Here is a 9,387-nt window from a genome sequence, read left to right as displayed (position 1 = left end):
GACCCTTTTTTTTTTTTTTTTTTTTTTTTTTTTTTTTGAGACGGAGTCTCACTCTGTCGCCGGGGCTGGAGTGCAGTGGCCAATCTCAGCTCACTGCAAGCTCCGCCTCCCGGGTTCCCGCCATTCTCCTGCCTCACCTCCCGAGTAGCTGGGACTACAGGCGCCCCCCACCTCGCCCGGCTAGTTTTTTTGTGTGTGTTTTTTAGTAGAGACGGGGTTTCACTGTGTTAGCCAGGATGGTCTCGATCTCCTGACCTCGTGATCTGCCCATCTCGGCCTCCCAAAGTGCTGGGATTACAGGCTTGAGCCACCGTGCCCGGCCTGCCCACCATTTTTATAAATAGCGTCTAGAAATTAATATTATGGTAAATATGTACATTTAGCTATTTGCATTAATTTTAGCTTAATATATATAAAATAATGTTGCAATACTAAAATAATGCTACTTTGGATTTTATTTCGTAAACAAGCCACTATTTATAAATACATTAAGGGCAAAAAACCCAACAAGCATACCTTTGTGTGGTCTACTAATTAATTATAAGCAAAATTCCAAACATTATTAGCTGTTATCAAAATTACAATACCACCTAGATCTAATAAAACAGAACAATCTGCTTGAACAGGGAGAGGAGAGCTTTCACAGAGTGTTCTCTCTCATATAAATTCTTAATGGACTATAAAGGACTTTTTAAGTGGTTTTAGATTTGAATTCAATTGCTTAAATCTACAACAGGCTTCCAAGAAGAATTTGAGCCAGATGACACACAGGCACCCACCAACAGCGTACACTCCTGCCTACCCTGATGAATACAAAGTCAAAAATGCTCAACTTCTTCCTAAGAACCATGGGAATAAACTAGTCATATTTAAAATAGTAGCATTGATTCATTATAAGCCTAAACATGAAATTATAAAATGAAAAAGGTTTTGTATTGCAATTTCGCCCTGTAACAAACAAAAGTGGTTACGAACTGTATTAAGTGTCATGGAGGCTGTGTCCACACAGGTAAAGGGACAACAGGAGTGATCAGAAAGAAATGGGAGCTTGTAGAACAGTAACAAACAAAACCATAGCGTTACTTGGCCATAGAGGTTTGCTCCATCCACACCATCTATCCACAGAGATTAAAAGCATCCAGTCTTTGCTCCAAGCACCTACTCACTTTATGTGTAAGAGAGCTAATTCTTCTAGATGCAAAATGCACTACAGTATGCATAGACATTAGGTCTAAATGCAAACATATCTTATTAATCCTCAGGCTTTCAAAGTTGTACTCACTGCTCTAAGCATGTTGCTCATAAGGAATCTTTATTATTTGAACATTCACAATTTGCTAACAAACTAGAGTGATTTGTGTTGCTCTGAGCACATCTAAAAATTACATATGACAAGATAACAATGAGTTTAAAAACTCATATAAATATCATAATAGGCTATATTGATTCATAAATCTACTAGGCAAAATAAGTTATCTTCAGAGACCTAATATGGAGTTACACTTTGTGTATACTAATACATGGACAAAAACGTATTTTCAGTACTAAAGCAGAAATATTTATCTTTAAATCTTAGAAAATAGGTTAATTCACATTATAGTTATATAACTGACTTGACAATTTCATTTAAAAATAAGTGTACGAATAGGAACAAGCTGCTCATTCTAACAACGTCTTCATTAAGAAATTGTAGCAAATATTACTTGCCTCCCATAGCTTTTAGGGAAACTAACTTACAAACCACCACGGTGTAGATACTCAAAATTTTAAGTGTTATATTGAATTAAATTGTACTACCCTAACCAAAAAGGTGATTATCATTCCTGATGAGTTAGTATGGTGGATTTCTGTTTTCCGTATATATTAATTTTATGTTAGTATCACTGATGTGCTAACACTGCACCTGGCATTGTTGAATTTGGGGATCTTCTAGCTATTCAAATACTCTTTCATATGGCATTAATTATAACCAGTTCCCACCAACAAGGAAAGAACAATGTTTTAAACTCAAACCTACTGCACCAAAACTTCATTTCACGGTAGTGAACAGTGGGAATGACAAGAGACGTCGAATATAAAGCATCAGAGTCCTGTGGTATCTTCCCCTCATAGTTCAACAACACTGCCCGCCTGGGTCTTCTGAGCTTAGCAGTGTGACAGGAAGACTGAGTGCCATCACATCTGGGGTTGGAGGCTAGGCAGCGTGTGGCTGCTCATCAACCGCAAGTCCAGGTGGGCATCTGTGAAAGAAGCGCTTCAGCTGGCTCTGTGCCAAAATCGCTGCCACTTGAGAATTCTACCCCCATCTATTAAAAAGCAAAGGATCCAAAACATCACTTTTTCCTGGAGAATATGTCACAACAAGTTAACATTGTGGTGGCAGGAAATATAGTTATTTGAATGGGGAAGACATTCTTGCAATCATTTCGAACAGCAGCTAAGGCAAATGACAGGCCTCCGTCCCAGGCAGAAACAGCAAAGACGGATATGTTAACCATGTAACCTGAGCCCGTCCATTTCTCTACATAATTTGCCTCAAGTTAGACTGAACTGTGAGCAGGCAGCACACTGGGACTGAAGTGAAGGAGGACACATAGAGGCCAATGTGCACTTCCTTTCCCCCGTGCCCACTGCATTCACTGTTTGCCTACTTCATCAGGACTTGGGATGGTGAGGGTTCAATCCCAGGAGAGGTATTATTGGAGACAGGATGGTCAGGGGGCCTTACTGAGAAGCTGATGCTTAAGTTCGGGTGTAGTTAACGGAATGAGACAAGTAGATATCTAGGGAAAAAGAGTTACAGTCAAGTCCACATACGTAGGACCACAGGTAGATTCATGTCTTAAGGAAACACAGCCTAAGGCATGTGCTTGCTGCATGGATGAGAAAACAGAAGCATAAAAAGGCCCCTCTCAGGGTTGTGAAGTGAGCACGTGACGTGACCAGGATTTTAAGCCACAGAAAAGTCCAAGATGCAAGGTCTGGTGTGGACCTTGGAAGTTTTAGAGTGTGTCCCAGGAACTGTGATGTGCACCCCTGATTTGACAACCTTGCCTGGTCCACAGTTTCTTGTGAGAACATTCCTCTCTTCTGCCCCATGGCAGTCGTCTATTCCAGTAGCGGCCATAACGTCTCCCCACTGCATCCTCTGGGCACAGGGCCTGGCAAAGGGCCGATGGCTGTATTCACACGTGTTAACTTACTGAATGCTAATATGCAATTGTATGGGCCACAGGCCAGGCCCTCACACACGTTTAAGGATGTTCTAACAGTTTCTCTTTACTTCTAACAGCAATAGCTATGCTCCCTGCCTACTCCTTACTTTCCTGCTCTACTGACACCTCGCTGTGAGGCTCCCCAGGGTCCAAAATAAATCAATGAATGAGCAAGAACACAGAAGAACAGTCCCTCTCTGCTGTTTGCTCTGGGTTTTTAATAGGTTACCCCCATCCTTACTATAATTACACAGGGAAGGGCCATGCTGTTGTAATTTTGTTTTGTTCTATAATTGGGTTAGTCAGGCACTAACCAGATGTTCAACTACAGACTCCCACCCTTCCCCAGCCACCCTTCCCCACCATCATGCAATTCTCCCAATGTATTTGTTCACCCACCCCCTTCCCTCAATTAGAACAGCCCCAAGAGGTTCAGGCTTCCTGGGGATGAATATGGGGGTCCGCTATTAAGGTGTGGATTTCAACTCTCAGAACCACCAGGAAAATGTCTCTGGAGATGACAATTTTTTAGCTTTTAGGTAATTCAGTTGCTTAGGTAATTCCTTTTCCAGGGGCCACAGATTTAATTCCCATGACTATTTTTATTCCCACCTCCATTCCTTTAATTAGCTTTTCTGTCTCATCCCTCTTCGATTCTAACTTGGTGCTAGGTCACTACTTGGGCCCCTTGACTCAATCAACTCTGCTTCCTGACTGGCGTCCCAAGCTTAAAGTCCTGCGTGGAGGAGCATTTAGACTCAATCCCTTGGGGCTTCCACAGTCAGAGTCTGCTAACTTGTCCCGCACAACTGTAAGAGGAAATCTCAGCTCCTGCCACATGGTCATGCCCCAGTGTACCTCCCAGGCACTCATGCCTCCCAGCAGTCCTGAAACAAAATTAAACAAATAGCTTACACAGAGACTTGAAAAGGAAAGTAACACAGATATTTAAAGGGTTAGAAAAGGAATAGAAAGTATGGAGTTATTCAATCTGAGTAACAGAAAGTGGAAGAAAGACATACTCATGGTTTGTAACACTGAGAAATACTTTGAAAATCCTTTTCAAAACTAAAAAAAAAGACTAAGTGACTTTCTGTCTCCACTAAAGACACATTCCACGACGGAATAACTGTCGTTTCTTTGAGAAAAATCAAGGCAATTCCAACATGGCACTGTGAGACAAAGGAAAGAAATACTGCACCAGGTTCACTGTAGAAAGATCTCACCAACACCACTACTTTGAAAATGACATTAAGATTATTAAAGAAGCTGCAAGAAATGGGGGACAAATCAAAAATCAGGACAGCAATTAAACAATTAAGAAACACTATTACTTACACAGCAAAAAATACACAAACAAACCAACCACAAAACCACAACAAAAAAGCAGTTTCCCATAACGTTTTCTCCATCAATGGGCAGGACTACAAATTGGATAATTTGTTCCTACTTGGATGATGTCATCATGCTAGGTTTAACTTCTTTTAATAACTAGTACATTTCAGTCATCTCTCACTTTCTCCCACATAAGATCAAACCAGCCTTTCAATGACCTACTTCATGAGTCATAATTTTTCTGTTTATGATTCAGAAAAATGTCTTCAGTCAGTATTTCCCAGACTGCTGTGGGTTTATTCCAAGAACCAATTTCATCTTCATTGGTTTCCTACAGGAAACCAGACCAACTTCCTATTATTTTATTTTCCTTACTTTTAGCATACTCTAGCCCACATCAAATTAACTGGAAGTGAGAGTGATAGGAGACTTTATTCTGCACAAACAGAAGCCAATACAAACAATACCCCGTCTAGAAGTCACGGATTCAAATTAAATGCAAATATGTGCTAATACCAGAACCTTTTTTCAAAACGACACCAAACCAAATAACAAGAAATTTAATTAATCTTATGGCAAACACTACACTATCAGAAGTAACTCTTTTGTCTAAATATATCTATGAATACAATAAATTCTACAAAGCTGATTAATATAGAGAAATTAACTATAAGAAACAAAATACGTATTTTTTTCATCCTAATTCCTTCCCTAACAAGCTACTAGGAAAAAAGCAAACAACTGCAACCCACCATGGAGAGCCTTGGAGAGGTAAGGGAAGACAGCAGCATGCCGCCAGCAAGGCAGGTGAGCAGTCTGTGCTCACACAGCGCCATCATCCCAAGCCCCTTCCCCACGCCTGCTCTGGCCAAGACCGAGCCTGCCCACAGATCACAGCACAAACGGTGGTATGGAACAAGGGATTGTGAAGGACAGTCTAAGAGGCACTTGTACTCATACTAAGTACTCGAGAAGTCTTTATTATCTCAGACTATGTACTATTCAGAAAAAGAGGTTTCTGAATATCAAGAACTCTGATACAAACATACATCAAATTTTCTTTCCATTCTTATAATTTCTGACTGCAGACATAGTTTTGGGCTTTAAAAGCTCATTAAGTCATTAACTAGTAAGTAATAGGATTATTTTACATCAAACTCAAAAACCTATACATTAAAAGGAGAAGGTATAAGAAGAAAGGATTTCAGGAACACATTCCATATGGATAAATCAAGAAACCTGAAACACAAGAACAAGGATTCTCAAAGTGTGGTTCCCAGACCAGGGGCAGCATCATCTGGACACATCCTAAAAATGCAAGTTCTAAGACCCCACCCTAGACCTAAAGAATCAAGGATTCTGAAGAGAGGCCTGACAACCCACACATGATGCTGCAAGCTTTATCTATCATATCCTCTCTTGTCCCTCTACATAAAAGTTTCTGGAAAAAAATGCATTCAACTTGCATTTCCCTTATAACCTCTCAACTTCTAAACCCCCGGAACGCTGGCCAAGTTCTTCTGTCGCATCACTAAAATGTTCCTTTAAAAAGTAACAAATCCTCACTGGCCTAACTGGCAAGGCCGGTGACTCTTCCTGGTCCTCATTCTCCTAGCCTCATTCCCTCTTGCTTACGCTGACCTAATTTCTTGACTGCCATGGAACAATCCCACCCTCTGCCCCCTCGACTTCTGTCATCAGCCCTACTTGTCCTCATCCCACCCTCTCACTATCAGCAAGTTTCCAAGATTCGATCTTCAGTCCTCTACCCATCTTTCTCCAGTTACTACTTGGCATCATTAAGACTTCAAAAGCTGGCCGGGCGCGGTGGCTCACGCCTGTAATCCCAGGACTATGGGAGGCCAAGGAGGGCCTACTTCATGGATCACAAGGTCAGGAGATTGAGATCATCTTGGCTAACACAGTGAAACCCCGTCTCTACTAAAAATATAAAAAATTAGCCGGGCGTGGTGGCGGGCGCCTGTAGTCCCAGCTACTGAGGCTAAGGCAGGAGAATGGCTTGAACCCGGGAGGCGGAGCTTGCAGTGAGCAGAGATCGTGCCACTACACTCTAGGCTGGGCGGCAGAGCGAGACTCCATCTCAAAAAAAAAAAAAAAAAAAAAAAGATTTCAAGAGCTGAATATACACCTCTGTACCCTAGATCTCTCTCAAAACTCACAGCATATTTTAAGCTACTTTATAACCTGCTTCCCTTGAATGTCCTTCAAGTAATGCCAGTGAAATGTTTCCAAAAGGGAACTTATTTCTCCAATCCCACTACGAAAGTTCCTCCTTGAATGTCGGTTTCTAGTACTGGTTCCATTGACCATCTGGTCCCCTGGGCACTGGAGCCCTGGGTTTCCCTCTTCTCTAGTGACCACATCAGTGCGTAGAGGAGTCAGTTCCACCTGGCATCCTGTTTCATTCCTCACTCCCACCCCCATTTCTAGCGACACCATTCTCATCCAGCAACTTCCCATCTCTTCCTAAGCCCTACCTCTAGACTCTTACCTCTAGAAGTCATCACTGAATATATTTCCCCCCATTCAAAACATGGGTAGGCTGCCCAGGCACAGCCCAACTTCCTACCTGGCTTTACCTCACATTTCTCCTCATACTGGTTCTGCTCAGCTCATCTAGAATGTTCATGATGCTGCAAACATGACCCAAGTTTTCTCACTTCTCTTTGCCTCATATTACCACCCCCATTTCAACTACTAGTTTCCCAGTATGTCTGTAATTGTGCTCCCTATACCTCAACACTAGAGCCAGTGTCAATTCCACCTTGCACTATTCATAATACCCTCAGACGGAAGTTCTCTCTTACCCTCCTGTAAAGAATCAGACATTTGTGCGAATCACCCCTACTAAAGTTGAAACCCCCACAGCAGAAGTGTATCTGACACATCTTTTTATGCTGTACCATGCATGATACCTTGCATGAGGTATGCACTCAATAAATATTTGTTGGAAGATTACATGATCTTACAAACCAAAATTCTCACTAAGAGTACGATTTCTGCCCATTAACTAACCGTTAAGAAAAGCAGCCAAAATACAATAAAAACAGATAAACATCACATGCGTGGCAATGTAGAGGGAATCAACTCAAATCGCCTATGATTTCTATTACTTAGGGTACAACCACACCAGAATGATAACAAAACACTATCATGATCACTACAACTAAGAAAACCAACTATAACATATTTCTGAACTATAAATATGTTTTGGAGAAAGGAAAGAATCAGCCCATTTAATACTAAAATGACAAGGGGAAGGTCTTCTATAAATAAACCTTTATAAACATTTTCTGCATCTTTGATTACAATTTTTAGCTCCTACAGGTGATAAACTATCTATGATTACAAAGGAAACTTCTTAATCTAAAGGAAACTGAATAACAGAATGTTCATTCCAAAACATTCTGTTTTGTCTGGAAGATACTCTCATGGCTGGTCAGGAAGGTCAAGAAGCAGCCAGATGAATTATAATGTGGAAGATAGACTGACTACCTCAATTAGGGAAAAATAAAGTCTTCATTCCTGGAATGATAAAAAGTCACCGCTTCTCTATAGGAAAGAAGGGATGTAATTTCTCAAGCATAGTATGCATGAAAGACTTTCCAAAATGAAAAAACACACGGAGAATCATTTAGAAAAATAGCTCTGCTGTAACCTAAAGACCCTGATACCTTTCACAGACTTTGGTGAAAGTCTGAATACAGAACAGAATCATCACAGATTAAGAAAAGAAAAATGTTTTTTCATAGACAACACAGATACGAGGTATCTTTATTCATCAATATGTAGCCATCCTTCAAGGTTAACATTTGAGAGATATGTATAATGAAGACTGACAGTCAGTTATAAGATTGAGTTTACTGCTATGTTTCTCTATGTTCTCCACTTGGTTTCATTTTATCTAGTTCATGATTTCTTCCTTCAACAAGCAGAAGTATATAGAATAGGCATTTAGCTTCCATTCTATGCAAAATTGGGGATACAGAAAAACAGCCAATCACCTAAGAAAAACTTTCTGAGATAAGAGTCCTGTACTTGTTCGTTAAATAGCAACAACAACAACAAAAAAGATACTCATAGACTTTCTGGACTTTCTTGGACTTTTATAACTTAAGAGCTACTTGCTTTTATTTCTAAGGTCCACTAACCATCCTGACTGAACAAGTATCTAAACAGAACTCCTAACATTCGTGGCTTCGGATTTCACTTATTCATGTGAGCAGGAGGACACAGCAACAAAACTTGAATTAAGCAGATCACTAGAACCCTAAGGATGGACCTGTGATGTTGACCGTGATTCCTTCCACAATGCGAATAGAGGGGAAATTCCATATTGGCTATATCACACTGCAGAGGAGGGAGACTAAAAGCTTTCTTCCAATGATTTTCACTATTCACAATTAAAAGTTAATTCAGCTAATTTTAACATATTATTGGGACTCAAAAATATTCTCTCAGCCAGTAATTCAGCCACTACCAAAAACTGATAGTAAAATAAAGGATTTACTTAGTTATATCTTCCAACATTTTAACAAAACATTTAATTCACAATCTGTTATTTGAAATGGCAGAAAACACATCCATGGGGCTCACGGCTACACGAAACAACCCAAAATAACAAATGCTGCTATTTCAATATTAGTGGTTTTATTATATTGTTCAATAAAAGACAAGAGACTTCTAAAAAATCTATGAGTACTTCAATTAGGATTAATACTCAAACTAACACTGACAATTCAACTTGGAGACTAAGACCGGTGATTGTATTACTGTACTGAGAAGCAACAGACACAAGTAAAATACCGAACACCAC

At 40.2% G+C, this 9,387-nt stretch overlaps 1 protein-coding gene across 3 annotated transcripts in view; it reads right to left on the bottom strand.

Moving 5' to 3' along the window:
* Positions 1-9,387, bottom strand: part of GMDS (GDP-mannose 4,6-dehydratase) — a 651,165-nt gene that overhangs the window by 509,179 nt on the left and 132,599 nt on the right. The window lies entirely within an intron of this gene.

The sequence above is a fragment of the Rhinopithecus bieti genome, unplaced genomic scaffold, assembly GCF_001698545.2.
Source record: "Rhinopithecus bieti isolate Rb0 unplaced genomic scaffold, ASM169854v2 scaffold_32012, whole genome shotgun sequence".
Taxonomy (NCBI): domain Eukaryota; kingdom Metazoa; phylum Chordata; class Mammalia; order Primates; family Cercopithecidae; genus Rhinopithecus; species Rhinopithecus bieti.
This window is presented reverse-complemented; position numbering and strand designations above follow the sequence as displayed.